This window comes from Hyalella azteca, unplaced genomic scaffold (genome assembly GCF_000764305.2).
Source record: "Hyalella azteca isolate HAZT.00-mixed unplaced genomic scaffold, Hazt_2.0.2 contig15291, whole genome shotgun sequence".
Lineage (NCBI taxonomy): Eukaryota > Metazoa > Arthropoda > Malacostraca > Amphipoda > Hyalellidae > Hyalella > Hyalella azteca.
The window spans coordinates 29,773-47,911 of record NW_025945148.1 but is presented as its reverse complement, the minus strand read 5'-3'; positions in this window follow the sequence as shown (position 1 = coordinate 47,911).

Here is an 18,139-nt window from a genome sequence, read left to right as displayed (position 1 = left end):
TCTGTATTTTTGGCTTTATCGTCGAGAGCTAACTGTAAACTATTTACTTTCTTATCAATTTGTTCCATTAGTTCTTCTTCGGTATCCCTTTCTGTATTTTTTACTTCATCATCGAGCGCTTACTGTAAACTAATAATTCCCTCAACAAATTGTTTCATTAGTTTCTCATCAAAATGTTTAAGTGATTTTCTTCAGAAGAATCGAACTTTAATTCTAAAATGGTGTAATTATCTTCAAGTGATTTTGATTGATTTTGTGAAGTGAATTTTGACTATTGATTTTGAACCTGAATCAGTATTAGAAAACTCGCCTTGTAAAAATGCTCTCATGGCTGTAATAAATGAATTGAGAGTGGAATATCGAATTCGAAAAGCTTCAATTTATATTTTCACAGACTCTGAAGTAAATACTTCATTTGGACATTTTATTTCTTCCTCGCCACCTTTGCAAGTTGATGTAAAATTCAAATTATCTGCGTAGATATTAAACATTGACATTTTATAAAGAACAAAAGACAAAGCAATTTAAAACTCATTCTAATAGGACGAAATCAAATCTCTCATACTCCAGTCATTTTAATATTTCTAAACATATATGTCCACAAATTACATCACTTATTTTTACATTCAATAGACGGAACAAAAAATGTTACATATATTCATGTACGTTTTGATCTCACTAGAACATGTAAAACAATAACTATCAAAGTAATAACAGGTATAATTTCTGTTATACCAACAAGTCCAATGCGTTCCAGTTCCCTCTTCTACATCCTCACTCGAAATTCCTCGCTCCTTTTTCAAAAGTATCCCAGGAGTGCATCTCTCATGAAAATATCTCTGACTCTGGGGACTTTTAATATTCTCAAATAATTTTTTAAATCGTATTGTGTCAATGGCTTGATAGGTATTATTTTCTTGGTTGATTCAAGTACAGACCTTCCCGCAGAATTTTTTTTTTTCGGGGAGTTTTTAGCGCATTTTCTCTTTAATGGAAAAAAGGCGCCAATGTGCTCATGTCCGTCTGTCTGTCTGTCTGTCCGTCCGTGACTTCACGTTTTCGTCGATGAGAAAATGCGCTCTCTGTTACTCACTGCAGTGAGTACTGAGTATTTTTTTCCTGTAATCGATCTTAATTCAGATCCATTTTATAGCTTCCATTGCTTCATTATGTCGTTTCGTTTCTCCTCTAATAAAAGTTTATCATCAGCTTTCTTCTTATTAACCGCAGTAGCTATGGCAGAAACCCCTCTAGCCTGAGACCCAGCAGGTTATAGGATAGCAGGAATTGAAAAGATGAAACTTCCTTCCTTCGCTTCTTCAGCAAATACAAAAGAAGTTTTATAGTTTTCTTACAAATCGAACAACTTCCTATCTTCAATATTTTGTTATTTTCGTTACAACATACTGCTGCATCCCCAGTATCAGTCTGTTTTTAACTTTACGCAATACATCATTTTAATAAGATATAAATCAGAGAGAATTCTTAAAATTTTTAATTCATATTAATTTTTCACTATCACTTGTAATTGAATTATTCCGTCTGAAAGAATCAGAGCAGACGCATGTGTATTTTCAGGAATGTTATTATTCAGCTTTAATATTCATATTAATAAGAATGTCCTTAAGACGTTCATTTTGTCAGCTGATATGATTTACAAAAGTCGTATGTAAAAACATAAAATCTCTGTATTCTACGCACAATTTGTCCGAGATGCATCCTCTATTACCATTATATAAACTACTGCATAATTGTTACTATCAAATTCAATTTGTAGGTTTTGCTCAGGATACCTTTCGGAATTCAGCTGGATATATGCATTATACAAACCATTGTGATCCATCCTTTGAAAGTTGTGAATTATCTCTACCAGTTTGATGTGCTAGTAATATCGAGGTGTTGGACTTCTCGAGCTTGGTGTAAGAGTTCACTCTAAGAACTTTTAATTAGGACTCATTTTAATTGACGATTCATGTATGCAAATGATATTGGAATTTTGTCTTTTATGTGATAATGTAATGTAATCTTTTAATCGTCGCAGAGTTTACACGAGGTTATTTTCCAAATTTATATTTTAATAGTAATTTTCCCATCTACAACTTTGTATTGGTTGCTTGGATATTTATCACTAGTCTTGAATAGAGCATTTGCATCATCACCTCTTCTTAGAGTTAAGTCATGCTTGACTCCATAAATCACTTACAATTTTCACAGAATCCAAAAATATGTTTTAGGGGAATTGTGGCATTAAATTGACCAACAGCGGCTCCTAAATAATCGCTACATTAATCAAATCTATCATTTGATTTTTTATTTTTCTATCAATACTCCGGAATAACATCATATTTCCTATGGAGCTTCGTTGATATTGTCGTTCCTTTCATAGTTGTGGCAATTCCACGATAGCTATAGCTTTTAATATCCTCATTCCCTATTCTATAACTTATAAGATACTCGATCAAATAAAAACATCAGACCATTATTGATAATTGATATTTTATCATCTGCAAAGTTATAATTGCTACCATACTCTTTCGTTAAAGCCTATTCGATGTAAAGACAACATTCTGATGGTAGTAGAAACTAATCTTGACTCTGAATAATAATCTTGATTTCCTTGTGCTCACGATTTAAATCAGTTCCAATTAGAGGCTCATAATCATGTATTTCAACTTTTGAGTTGATTCATCAATTTGAATAGTTCCGTTCCATCATAAGTTCTCAATTTTTGTAAATTATTTAGTTATTTTTTGTTTAACTTTAAGTGCAATTGTGCTGTTATTTCTTTACCTCTGGTCTTTAAAATATTTCCATTCTGGTCTATTAACTAAATTCCTATATTATAAATTGAAGGTTGGTCTACGGTTAGATAAATTGATTAACTAGGATTCTCTGCAATTTTATATCTATAAGGGGGAAAGTTAGGGGAAATGCATATAAGATATTTTGTAAATCCCCATTGAGATATCTTCTATTGATAACAGTACAGTGAATAAGTATTACATTAACAGACATTATATTTACTAGTTTGTACCTTCATGTTCCACAACACCTTCCAACACTCTACCATCAAAGCCTATAACAGAGTGTGCAACCTGTTAGGTATATTTTTTCTACTTTTTACACATTTCAAAGTATTGTGTTTGCTTTTATATCAATAAAGTCTTCGAACGTATTTTAATAAACTTATTGATCCTCTCTAACTCATAAAATCCGGTGAAAACTGTTATAACGCTTTCTTCACCGTCGGTTTCACAATAAAATTTATTATTTGTCTTATCGATATTTGGGATAGAGTGATACATTTCCAGTCCCACCAATGCCAGCTCATGAACTTTGTATCCAATTTTATTGCTGGTGTGAAATTCATGTAAATATCACTTTTTATACCGTTAATAACTATGCTTTTCGATTCAATTTTCTTGACGAAAATTATTCAATAGATAAACATCATGATCATTTAATAAATTTCATTTTTAAAGTTCATGAGTGTGTGCTGCAATTCATTAAAGACTCCTGTATCTCCAGCGTTCGGAGAGACGTATAATAAGTGATGTCTTGCAACAATATCATTAACGTTAGAAGGTATAACTATTATTCCTGATCCTGAAACATCTGATTCAGTATTTGGTCTTGGTTCCGGAGTTTGATCCCTAGCCAAAACAGGACTTGCAGCTCTTAGTTCCAGCAATTTCATGACGCATCTTTTCTTTCTGCATTGCTTTATAGAGTGGTCTAAAGAATTTTTTATACTTCTTTCCTCTGTTTGTTTTTATTGTTTTATCCGGTTTAAGATGAGCCTTAGTCTGTCTCAAAATTTTAAAAGTCGGCTTAACAGATTTTCTTCAAAGTTTTCTGGGTTTTGCTTAGCTAACAGCTTCTATAACTCAACAGTTCCATCGAAAACTTCATTACCAATCCTTAAATCATTACCTTGGATGCTGACAACTGTATCTGCATTCTCCTTCCATAGCATTTTTCCGTGAAATTTTATGCCATAAGCTTTATCATATTTTCAAACTTCCGGAGTTTGGAGAACCTAATGGTAATCTTTCTGCAGGTTTGATTACTAATACTTGTCTGAGAGTATCTTTAGAAGCTAACCTTGTTTGCTTCGTTTCTAATACCATTTTGTTAAGAGGTTTGATTAGAGGCTTAAATACAAATTTTAGCAATATTGTACAGATATTTTCTCGAGCCTCTCTTCTCGAGCCTCTCTTTACTTTTATAATAATGAAGCGCTTAATAATAATAATATTAGTTGTAATAACAATAGTAACAATAGTAGTAGTAACAATAGTATAGCATGGTATAAAATATATATATTACTATATATAATAAATAATATATTATGATAATATAGTATAGTATAAAAATAGTAGTAATAATAAATAATAATAATAATAATTATAACATTTATAATAATTATAATAATAATAGTAGTATTGATATTAATAATAATGTTGATAATATTATTAATAATAATAATAATAATAATAAAATAACTAATGATAATAATTATAATAATATATTTGACGCAGTTAAAAACAGTACCGCTTTTTTCTACTTCCAGACGAACCGCTGGCAAGTTAAATCGTACGCCCCTGGTATTATGGGAATGTTGAAGGACGAGCGAGGCAAAGGCGGACTCAAAAATATAACTCAGTACTCACTGCAGTGAGTGACAGAGAGCGCATTTTCTCGTCGACGAAAACTTGAGGTCACGGAAGGACGGACAGACGGACGGACAGACAGACATGGCGAGCACAATAGTGCATTTTTTCCATAAATGAGAAAATGCGCTAAAAAGATTAACATCATGGAAAAGTGCCCTATTCATGAATTTTAAACGCTCAAATTTATACATATCGTCAAGTTTCAAGATTTTAGACTGCTTATATATATGTAATTCGCTAGTGCGAGTCAAAAGAATATTATTGACATCATACTTAACCCTTAGTATGGAACGCAATGCTTTAATAACTAGCGTAATGACATAATAATAATAGTTATAATTATAATAATAATAATAAAAATAAAATAACTAATGATAATAATTATAATAATAATAACAATTATAATAATAAGAGTAATAATAATAATTATAATGTTATTAGAAGTAATAATGACAATAATAACTATAACAATAGTAATAATAATAAAGATTTCATTAAATTTATGGACACAAATTTTTATGTGTGACGTGTCACCAATTTATATTCGAATTTCTATTAAGTGCCATGATCGTAGTTACATAATTCTTATGTCAGATACATACAAAGACATGATTTAAATTGTTTATTATCTATTCTGTTGTAGGCTAACATGCGGGTAATTTTTCGTGAATGTTATTTAATTGTTATTTTCCTCAGAGCTTATATTACTGATGCATTTGTAAAGTTTCTACAAATATGATTTTTCCATAAAGTTTCTACAAATATGGAATATTCAAATGGAACGTAGTTTTAACACAAAGAACACGCTTTACCATCATACTATAGCGTGTTCACTGGCCATAGCACGTGTGTTAATTTATATTTTCATGGCACGTGTGTTTCGCTCAGGTCGAAGCTCCTCTTGTTTCTATGAGCGTGCAATTCCACTGAAATAATACGAAAATTTCCAGGTAATAATTATAATGGTAGTATTACTAATAATGATGATAATAATGATAGTAATAATAATAATAATGATAATAATAATTATAATATTAATATTAATAATAATAATAGTATTAATATTATTAATAATAATAATGAAAATAGTACAAATAATATATTAATAATATTAGTAATAATATAATTAGTAATACTTATAATATTAATTATAATATAATAATAGATAACAATAATCGCATATTATTATAATATTATTAACTACAATAAAAAAATGATAATAATGGTAATAATATTAATAATAATAATAATAACAATAGTAATAATNAATAATAATAATTATAATAATGATAATAATCGTAATTTTCGTGAATGTTATTCAAGTTGTTATTTTTCTCATAGCTTATATTGCTGATGCATTTTTAAAGTTTCTACAAATATGAGCTAGCTGGATGGATACACACGTTTGATGTACCGAACGCTAACATCGCCCCCAACACCTGTGCAGCAGCCAGTGTGCGCACTTCAGTTCGAACTTAACAAAATGGCGGTCGTCATTATGTGTTGGGGGTTTCATATTGGTAAAATATTCAAATCGAACGTAGTTTTAACACAAAGACAATAACTTTAGTTTCATACTATAGCGTGTTCACTGACCATATAGCATCGAGCTGTACACTTGCTTAAAAGGTTTGGGCAATTATAGTCGAGGTTGTTCGATTTTCATGGCACGTGTGTTTCGGTCAGGTCGAAGCTCCTCTCGTTTCATTTAACGTAATAATGACAATGATAATAATAATATTAATGACAATAATAATAATACTAATAATAATAATAATATAAATAATATTGGTAATTATAATATTATTAATATAATAAAAGTAATAATAGTAGTAATGATAGTAATAATAATAATAATTATAATAATAATAATGATAATAATACTAGTAATATTCGATACAAATTATTCGATTCAAATTCATTTCAATTCGATTCGTATTCATTCGTATTTCGAGTCGATTCGATTCGACTCGTATTCATTTGAATATTCGATTCAAACGTTATTTGACCACGAAGCTAATGGCTTCGGCGCTAATAAACTAGATCATAAACACATGTTTTTCGAATAAACCATGGTTCTGCTATTGAGCTGTACACCTGCTTAAAAGCTTTGAGCAATTAGATTCGAGGTTGTTCATATTTTCATGGCACGTGTATTCCGCTCTGGTAGAAGCTTCCCTCGTTCCAGTGAATGTACAATTCACTGAAATAATAAGAAATTGTCTAGATTTTGTTGTTAATGATCAAAACACTTCCACAATTTATTATTAACTTTTAATTCGAAACGCAAGTGAATAAGTTTCTCAATATTTTCCTAAACATTCCTGTTGAAATTTTAATTTTCTAACATATTTTCCCAGTCGGAGATATATATAAATATAATATAGTAATAGTAATTACTTTAGCAAGTAATTTTATTACATGCTAAGCCTGCCTTTTGCTTTGCCAACGTCATCTAAAGAATTGTTCGACTGCCTGAAAATTTTAATGAATTCTCTAGACATTAATTGTACGCATATAAACAAGAAAATTTTGCCAAATAATACTAATAAACTAATGATTAAACTTTGGCCGTAAAAAATATTACAGGGATGAGATCACTACGGAATTTTCCCTCCTCATCCACTTAATTTCATTCAATTTAGCATGACAATAATTGAGAAGCGATTGCTCAACATACATCATCTCAGCCCCAAGCATTAGTTTAAAAATTTTAATAAAAAAATTTTCGAGCAGCAAGTGTTTAAGAAAATTCAGTTTGATAAAAAATTTATTCCTACGCTGCAATTGCTCCAAGCTTCCTCCCCACGAACCTAAATTATGTATGACGTTCAAACGTCGCCATCTCACAAATTCCCCGCAGTTTAACTTTTCAATTTTGCTGTGACTGAACTCTGTAGCATGGACACCATTGCATTTTTGTGTTCTATTTTTTTGGGAAATATGATCCCTGTAAATTAGTTTTATTCACCTGGCGGTATTAAATAACTTGGACAGGAACAACAGACCTTCTAGCAACGCACGAAGTTTGTGCGACGACAGACTTGAAAAGAACACCTAATATTTCTTAAATAAAGTGCCACCTCCCTAGCAACCAGGTTTACTTGCTGGTTGAGCTTGTGTCAGTGACATTAGTTTGATTAAAAAAAAAAAGTTGGAGACCCGTGACAGTACAGTTGGTGCCAATATCTTAATCTAGTCTACAATAGATTAAGTCTAGTCTTCTCTATCTAACTTCGATCAGCAACATCGGCAACTGCAGGATCGCTAGCGACAATATTGTTAACAGTAGCAGTTGCATCATTTGGTCTATTATAATAGGAGGGCTCCATGTGCTATCGATTCACATATATTTGATTCATATGAAATTGATTGATTTTTATGTTTTAGGAGAACACAGAAGTACATATTTGAATGTAATTTTAGGTGCATACAAATCAAAATTATTCGAGTGAATTCTAGAATCTTTTTCATTTAAACTTTGATTGAACCGTGTATTATAAAAAATCTCAACGACATTTCGATTAATCTACGCACAAAAACTTCTTGGTGCCACAGAAGAACGAAAAATAATATTAACTGTAATGTGAACGTTATTAGCAATCTTTTGTATGTGCGCAGTTCCTGTCAAATATACGATGTGGAGAATAATAAATTTTAGAACTAAAATCAGAAGTTGCCAGACACCACAAGTGTTGACGTTAGATCGTGCACTGGACGGACTAATCCTCGCATATAACATACACCTTCCATAGCGTGAACAGTAAACTTTTCAGTGCTCCACTGATCCCTTTACTGGTCTGGTCAACTATGAAACTTGGTATTAGTGGCATTAAAGTGGTTTGAAATTTGTTTAGTGGAGGTTTTAAAATTTTCACGGCAAGTATTAAGTTCGTAAGTTTTGATTTTCGTGTGACATAATTCTTATTCATTTTACAGATTTAATGCTTTTCTAATATTAATACTGAGAAACGATTGCTCTAAATATGTGATTTATACTTATAAAACTTGTATATATATACAAGTTTCATGAAACTTGTATATTTATACAAGTTTCATGATAATGAGTCCGATACCTGAGAGTTCGGCGAGCCCACATAACTTGAGCTCAAATTTAACGATATTGATTCCCTAACCTAAGAGTTCAGTGAGCCCACATAACTTGAGCTTAAGTTTCATGATAATGAATCCCTGAGCTAAGAGTTCAGTGAGCCCACATAACTTCAGCTCAAGATTCATGATATTGAATATCTAACCTGAAAGTTCGGTGAGCCCACATAACCTGAGCTCAAGTTTCATGTTATTGAATCCCTGAAGAGTTCGGTGAGCCCTCATAACTTAAGCTCAAGTTTCATGATATTGAATCCCTGAGCTTAGAGTTCGGCGAGCCCACATAACTTGAGCTCAAGTTTCATGATGTTAATGTTAAATCCCGGACCCACGAGATCAGTGAGCCCACTGAACTTGACCTCAAGTTTCAGATATTGAATCTCTGACCTGAGAGTTCGATGAGCTCACGTAAATTGAACTCAAGTCTTTTGATATTGAATTCCTGACCAAAGAGTTCATCGAACCAACATAACTTAAGCTCAAGTTTAGATATTGAATCTCTGAATTGGCAGTTCGGTGAGCCCAGATAACTTGAGCTTAAGTTTTATGATGTTCAATCCCTGACCCATGAGTTCAGTGAGACCTCATAACTCGAGTTCAAGTTTCGTGTTATTGAATCTCTGACCTGAAAGTTCGGTGAGCCCACATAACTTGAGCTCAAGTTTTAAGATACTGAATCTCTGACCTGAGTGTTCGGTGAGCCCCCATAACTTGAGCTCAAGTTTCATGATATTGAATCCCTGACTCAAGAGTTCAGTGAGCCCTCATAACTTCTCTGACCTGAAAGTTCGGTGATCCGACATAACTTGAGCTCAAGTTTGATGATATTTAATCTCTGATCTAAGAGTTCGGTGGGCCCACATAACTTGAACTCAAGTTTCAAAATATTGAATCTCTGACATGAGAGTTCAGTGAGCTCGCACAACTGAAGCTCAAGTTTGATGATATTGAATCTCTGACCAGAAAGTTCGGTGAGCTCGCACAACTTGAGCTCAGGTTTTATGTCCGCCGGCAATGCAGGGACTAAAGCGTTTGTAAAATATCTTATGTGCCTGTTTGACCATAGTTTAAAAGTGAATATTTGTTCGTATTTTTGTGATTAATAATTCGAACATTTTTGGTAGTGATAGTTTATTCAGCAAAAATTTTACGTGCGAGAAGACTCCATAATAGTAAATATAAGTAAGTAAACGGCTCCATTATCCATGGTTATGTCCATGTGAGTTTCGCTAACCAACTTAATGATGAGCCGGAAAGTTGACTAACTTTTTGTACTAATTATTTTGTGTATATCATGACTTATATGCTTTTAAATTTTCCATCCCCAAAATTCAAGGGTGAGATTAGTTTATGTTGGTCAATGACTCTAATCCATTCGATACTTGTTAAAGTTAAAAGCAACTCAGCCATTCAAACATAACCGTCTTGAAAAAGTAATTCTTCAAAGTTTGAAGTTGTATGAAATGTTTTGCAATTTATGTGCTATTGTTTGCAGGTTCACATCCTGTGGTAGAGTTCGTATGTTCAAACAACATTTAATGCNGATAACTAATTATGATGCTTAATTAAGGCAATAACATGAATAATAATATTGAGTTAGAGTTGTAGGGTAACTCCGCTAAATTATAATAGGCCAGCAACAATCTTAGAAAATGAGTTGCGGGAGTAACTTGAGGAAACGTATATACATGGTCGCTACAAGCTATTAAGGGCAAAATGGTTTGCTTTCAGATAAAAAGTAGTTTATTTCACAGACAAAATTCACATCTTTTTCTACATTCATCGGGGATTTTTGACCTGTTTGCATTTATAATGTTTGTAAACCACGACATTGGCAATTAAATAGCAGCCTATTTCTACTTGAAACTCTACATTGAAGACTGGCAGTGAAAAAGAAATGTTTGCTACATATTTTTATGAGCATTCTCCGACAAATCTTATTATCTGTCGATAAGTTAACTTATAATGTTAACTTATACTGTTAACTTGTTAACTTATAATGTCCGTGGCAGGGTGGCCCAGTGGATGTGGCAGGGTGGCCCAGTGGTTAAAAGTTCAGAGTACCAGGATTGGCGCAGAGAGGCGCGGGTTCGATCCCAGCTCTGTGCGCCAGTTTCTTGTCAGAATCAGCAAGGAGGTCGGGCGGTTAAGCACAGCAGAATTGTAGCAGTGAGTTGCGAGTTCGAGACCGCAAAATGCTGTGAATGTTCTGTGATATTAAGAATCGGCGACAGGCCTACGCCCACTAAACGCTGAAACCGCTATTATATTATATTATATAATGTTAGATTGGGTGCTAGCGGCTTGTCATAGATGAATAATAAATGGACAGTGAGAACTGAGATCCCATATTGAAGTAAATTTTAGGTTATGTGTGCCTATCAAACGTGTAGCAAGGCGTGAGGAAGGGAGGTTGAAGAAACGATATAAGAACATCCAAGTCATCATCACTTACATTTAAAGTCATTATTTACCATTGAAAATATCACTTTTACAGGCATTCCCGTGCACAAGCGTACTACTGAGAAGCTTATGAATTTAAAGTGCTCAGAGCCATAGACGCCGTAAGCCAGCAGCCACTGCTCGAGCCAGTATGGTCTTCATGGAGGCTACGCCCCAACGACTTTTTAATATTGGAAAGTCGCTATAAAAAAACTCAACTCATAAGTATGAGATAATTAGAATGCAATAATGCTGGTAAATTAGCGAGACTAACTAAGGTTTTAGGAACGCCTCCTGAGAGTTATTCTTTGAGGTGTGGTTAAAGGAAGACCACTTTATAGGACACTTTATTAGAGTACAACTGGCAATAGTTTATATTATAAAGATCATTATGTTAATCAAAAGCAATACAATCAAACTATCATAATCAATAACTATATTCAGTAATCAACAGTGAACACAAGAGAGATTCTCACTAAGGGAAGAGCAAGAGATTGCAGGATTACTAAGTTACTCTAAGTAATACTTGTTAGAATAACGCCAGCTTAGTCGAAGCCACGCAATTTTGTTCTGAAAGATGTCCCCACCCAGCGCCTGCACATGCGAGGGTTCTACTCCAGCTATCCCCACCCAGCGCCTGCACTTGCGAGGGTTCTACCCCAGCTATCCCCACCCAGCGCCTGCACATATGGGAACTCTACCCTATCTTCAAGCTTCACGAGTAGCTCAAACTGTGAATTGTGAGATAATTCAGCAATGCCACTACAACGAGTCACGTTTACTTAGCACGTAGTCCAGACCCGAATCAATCTTTCAACAACGAATAACACGTGAAATACAAAAAATTGCAAGTTCTCGGTACGCGCATGCTAATTCTTTTACAGGTACACCAGTTGATGTCTGTATGAATGACGGCATTCGTGTGATGATAATAACGTGGCTCAGAATAATTCAGGTTTGATCATGACTTAAAAGCTGAATATTATATTATTACTGGCAAGTTGTTCAACATTATTAACAGAAAACATTGACCATGTAGCCTAAACCGACACCAAAGTTCATTCTACTACACGCACTTCCCATCCCCGGTCTAAGAACACTATTATAACAAGTGGAAATATAAGCAAAATCATTCCTCCTAGATTAGTTTTTTTCATCATGGGCAACAGAATTAAAGACAAAAGTTTAGATCGTGGTGACAATAAAGTCGTTGAACGTATGTTTATGCCTTCACGGAGCAACAATTGATAGCAACCGAAATCGACGAATTTCGCCTGATGAACACGATTATAAAATTTGAATGTGATCCGTTACAGTAATCGACGGTAGCCACATTTTGACCAGCAAAGACATGATTGAGTTGCGAGAAAGCAAAAACGTACAAAATCAGGAGCCTAACTTATAAAAGAGCGACTCGATGCAGCAAAAAGCAGAAAAGCAGAGCGTACGCGAAGCACCGAAGATTACTCAACTTATATAGAGCGAAGCACCTAGCAGAGAGATTCCTTATCTTATAACCCTGTTACAAAAGTCAATATGCGGCCGTGAACATGCAACTCTTCCCACTATCTATGTATAGGTAATATTAAACCGCTAACCCAACAATATCCCATCCAAACCCCGCACCCTCCCCTCCAATCCCCCTCGTCTCTCAAATACTCGATATTTAACAGGTTTATGAATAGACGATAACGCAGATATTGAATAGCGCTAAATAACTACTTTATAGATGATCGTTTCGTTTGTCGAGAATAAATGTTGCACGCTAAAAAGTGCTCGAATATGCTAAAAGATTATATATTAAACAATGAAATGCCAGCAGATCACTGGGAATTGTTAGGATAGTTGATCTCTGAAAGCATTATTGAAGGAGGAATAAAGAAATATGGTAGGATTGCAGGATATGAGAATAAAAATAGGACTGCATGAGGATATGCGAAGCAAGGTAGGATTAAAGGATATAAGATTTAAGGTAGAATTGCAGGAATATATGAAAGGAAAGATAGGATTGAAGGAGGATGTGAAACGAAAGGTAGGACTGAAGGATATGGGAATTAGGTTAGGATTGCAGAAAAATTTGAGAGGCAAGGTAGGATTGAATGACGATTAAAGAAACAAAATAGGATCGTGCAGAATGCAAATAGCATACAATCGATAAGCTGTTGACGTCGTCAATTAGGAACCATATATTTAGCTGAGTAGATATTTTCTTGATGTAATGTAATAAGTGTAGGAAGAAGCACAAAGCTTGAGGATATCTCTTTCAGGTATCCGTCGCCCGCGCATCTCAGGGACGGCTCGGCCAAGACTCTCACTCTGCACCAGAACCCTGCCTCTCACAACGTGCGGTAAGGCAGTCAATCAAGGCTTCAAGTATCACCAATGCTTACCTTAACTCACGCATTAATTCGTTATACTCAACTAACTCATATGTTTCCATCTCAAGCATCAACCCCTCATACTCAGATATAACTCGCGCTAGTCTTACTTATTCTTCAACCCGCGACATTTAGAAGCAATTAACTAGTATATTTCTTATTCTTACTAGCGCATCAACATATTAAACTCACTCCCATTTCTACGCGCATGCGTACGCGTTGTAAGCGCCAAGATCAACATAGAGAAAACGCGCTGCAAACATGATCGCCGCGTGTGGCGTACAAACGAGGCGTCGAGCTAACTAGGTGAGAAACCTAGTTAACCAGGGCCTATGCTTTCAAAAAAGTTAAGAGATCGCAAGTTCATCAGCCAATCATTGACGGCCTTTCAAGCAAAATCCACCAATCACAGACAAGAAAATAGAGCGTAAGTACTTACGTTCACTTAGCGAGTTTTGAAAGTATGGCCCCAGTACGGCAACAAGTGCAATATCAAAATAACATACAATAGTAACAGAGACTTGAAGTTAAAATCTTTCCGTGAATCAGTTGAATAACTGGTGAATGGTAAATAGAAGAATATTGATACTTAGATATGGAAATGATGGAAGAACAATTTCCATGCTAGGCGAGAGTGAAGATAACGTTGCAGTGCACGATAAAATATAATCATTCACAGTAATTGCTAACAGATCTCTGCAGTACTCTAGGTTCGGCAGCAAGATTCTTCATACATGAATAAGACATTGTCGTAACATTACCTTACAAGAATTGTTGATCATTGTATCTGTTTACAAAATGCAGCAATATATGCTTAACGATATGATTGGTTCCGTAAATGCATTATAACGCTAAACCTGTAGACCACCTATCGATTAAGTGGTAATCAGAATTACGACCCTACAGTAGTTGGCAGAGCTTTAAATCTCTTATTCTGCATTATTAAGCGCACAGTTCAGTACGGTTTATAGTGCATGGATGCTCAGAAACTATTAATGATTGTATATATTAGAAGATTAAAATGATTCGTAGATGTGTAGAGCTTGCACGGCAACCAGCTCCTGGCAACAGACGTCATATGCAACAAATATCGCTTAACACACACAGGCATAGGCCTATGCGTTCAACACGAACATTGAACTTGGCAATACATGAAGACCGCACGGCACAAACGAGCGGCAGCGGCGAGCATAGAACTTTGCAGCGCAACAACAATGACTAAACCGTGCAACTAATGGACATGGATTTACTGCTGTGTTTTATGAACTAAATGGAAGGCTATTACTTGATACCAGTAACGTGAAGTAGTAACATAACAACTATTGAGCTGCTAACATCCTATCACCTCTAACAGGTACAATAGGGAACGACAACGATGTACTAGTCCAGGTCTGATTAAAATAGCGAACGAGCCTTATTCGACTTCATCTTCAAGAGGATCATATTTAAATTACTTTCAAACATTTACAGCTATCAAACCACAGCTAATAAGGAGATCTGATCAATTGAATATACTTCAATTATAAAATGCCAATAAATTAACAATCGTTAATAGTAATATTCAATGTCGCCTAATGGAACGAGGTATTAAAAACCAATATTTATGCATGTTGCAGAAAATTACAACTTGGTCAAGTTTTTAACCATGAGTGATGGGGCATGTTTTCATAATCCGTGCTTCGGTCTAGCGGCAGTACATACGGTGTGATGGATACAAGCGTTATACCCAATAATAGAATCACAAATATTTATATATATAAACCAATAAGGCAAGAGCACTCGTTAACTTCATTAAAGGCAGTTCAAGAAATATATTCACGGAAACTCATACTGAAATGACCTAAGACCTCTCACGCAACTCTGTACGAAGCGTCGAATATCAGCCTATAGCCTAACCGGCATCCCAACTCCGTTACGTGCAGCATTTCGGTTCACACGCATCTAACGCCAACTTCGAACTCGTGCGTTTGTAATAACATGAATTTGTAATTACGAACAAAACAATCATTTTATACACACCAACAAGTTTGTGGGCAGAAAAAATGTTACCTTAAGAACGGCAAGAAGACGGTATGCACTGGATGAAAGATAAAGGCATGTATATAAAAAAATACAAGAATACATTACAGAAGCTTTAAAACTTATAACCTAAATTAAAATCGCTACGATACACTATAAAATAACATGGACAAACAGAGGCAAGAAGAATTGAAGATGAAACAACATGCAGACTTAAGCTCATCAATGTTCGCATGTTCTAATGCAGTGTCAGTAAGAATGGCTTTACAAATGTGGATCACTAATCAGCGATAAAATCTTGCATAGGAGTGGCTAGTCTATAGAATTATTAGGAAGATCAAAAGTCATGAAGATCAGAGCCTCAGTGAGTGAGGCTAGTGGCAAGGCGCATAGACACTAGTTGATGAGTGCTAGTGCTGCTTATTTTCTCTAACCAGTTCAATTCGAATAAGAAATCAACTTACAAATATATTGAATCACCGACATCTCAAGAATTTTTCCCGTAATGTTGGAAAAGGACCTAAACAATGGCGAAGCCTCGAGTCGATATCAGTTCAAACTCTGATACCGATGATTTATCTGCAGGCATCAGGCGTTTCTTGGGAGCTTTCTTTATGGTTAATTCTCGTTACAGAATAAAATTACATTCGTAACTTTAGAAACGAATGATCGCAAAATTTTGTGTTAAATTAACAAATTTCTACGACTATCCGATAAGCTAATATTCTAGGTATCCGATACATGTCTTGACAGAATTAAATAAATATATTTCTTCTGGTACATCAGATTCAAATGCAAATAAAGCATATCACAGAGCCGACAATAGTATACTGGTGTAAATTTGAAGCAATAATAAAGGTCACATTAAAGGAAAGACACAGCGGACTTGACACAGCTGATTCTACACAGTGGACACAAGACACGGAGTTGGAGTCACTACAAGCGAACATTTCAAAAACACAAACTTCAGAGGTAGTTAGGCAGAGCATCTAGTAGATCAGTGGTAACCTTGAGATCTTCGGTCGGTTTAGTTCATTCTAGATTTGGTTAGGTTGTTCATGAATATTGGAGATAGACTTCCTACAGTCCGCCGAAAAGCTACTTTGAACACCGTCTGTATGTGGTTCTAGTTCATCCCTAAATAAATAAAATGAACACTTGGCCTACTCCCAAGAACTAGTGTGCGTGCGTAAAACTGAACAATAGCTTCCACATTAGAGTAGAAATAACCAGGCCAAATTCACTGCGATTTTGATGGCTATAAAAAAAAGAGTCATCATTTCAATATAATCATGAGAAAAAAGGATTCAACCCATGCTCCACTTCTATCACCTCAGTTACAAATTCAAACAAATGCAGACCACTCTTTTTTGGACAAGGTACTTCTTGGCAAATTGTTCTTTCCGTACCGTCTTTGGTAAGAATGTGATCAAAAAATATTCTGGATGTCGACTTACACCACAAAGTCTGGCCATGGGGGACCTCGCGAAGGAGCGAGCAATACAGCAGAAGAGACCGACACAATGGGTGAGACATTCCACAGAGTCCAATAATCCATGTAACTCTTCAGTATCTATAGAGGAATATATGACAAATTGTACAGACTTGAAAACAGGAGATTTGAAGAAAGGAAAGCGCGACGAGTTAAAGTATCCGCCCAGGAATGTGAAATAATAACGGTATGCATATAATACCAATAACAGGCTCTTCTGAACCACTTTAATGCAAGTTCGTAAAATTGTGCAACATATAGCTTTGCATTGCGATTTCTGCATAAGTTAAATACCTTGGATAGCAGAATAAACTTATGAATAATGCACCATGATCTCGAAGCAGGTGAAGAAATAAGAAGAAAGCGATGCTCAAGGCCAATTCACCGACAACTTCGGAATGATATACGTGTACATACTGTGGAGAAGCAAGAGACCAATAATGGTGCAGACCACAGCTCAAGTTTGGAAAGTGAAAAGGCCACACAAAAATAAGGCATTGGCTGTAATAGATTAGAGAAGAAATCACTTAGTTTTCAAATTTAAATACGAACGAGATTCACCATTACAATTAAGTTAAGAGGAATGGTTAACGAATGTCCCGTCAACGTGAACCCATCTTTGTTGACGGCGCTTAAGCTCACAATCGTTCACAAAATTACGGTTGGCTCAGCCTTATGAACAATAAATATATTCGTGGTCATTTAAACAGTGTATATAATTGGTGAGCGAGATAAAAATCTAGATCATTTTATAATGAACCCTAAACTGAGAGATTCTGATTTCAACGCGTTGCACACAGATATTTTATTAAAACCGTGATAATATTCATTTCTGCATGGAGCCGACAGCGCATGTTGGCAGAGGAGTAGAGCAAAGATCGCCTCTCTTCTGCCGTCACCCGCACCAGGTTCGATACTCTAGAAACTATACAAGATTTCTTCACTAGATATATATTCATAAAATACCATCACAAAATTTACTAGAAAATACTTTCCAAGCCAATCAACAAGCACCACAGTGG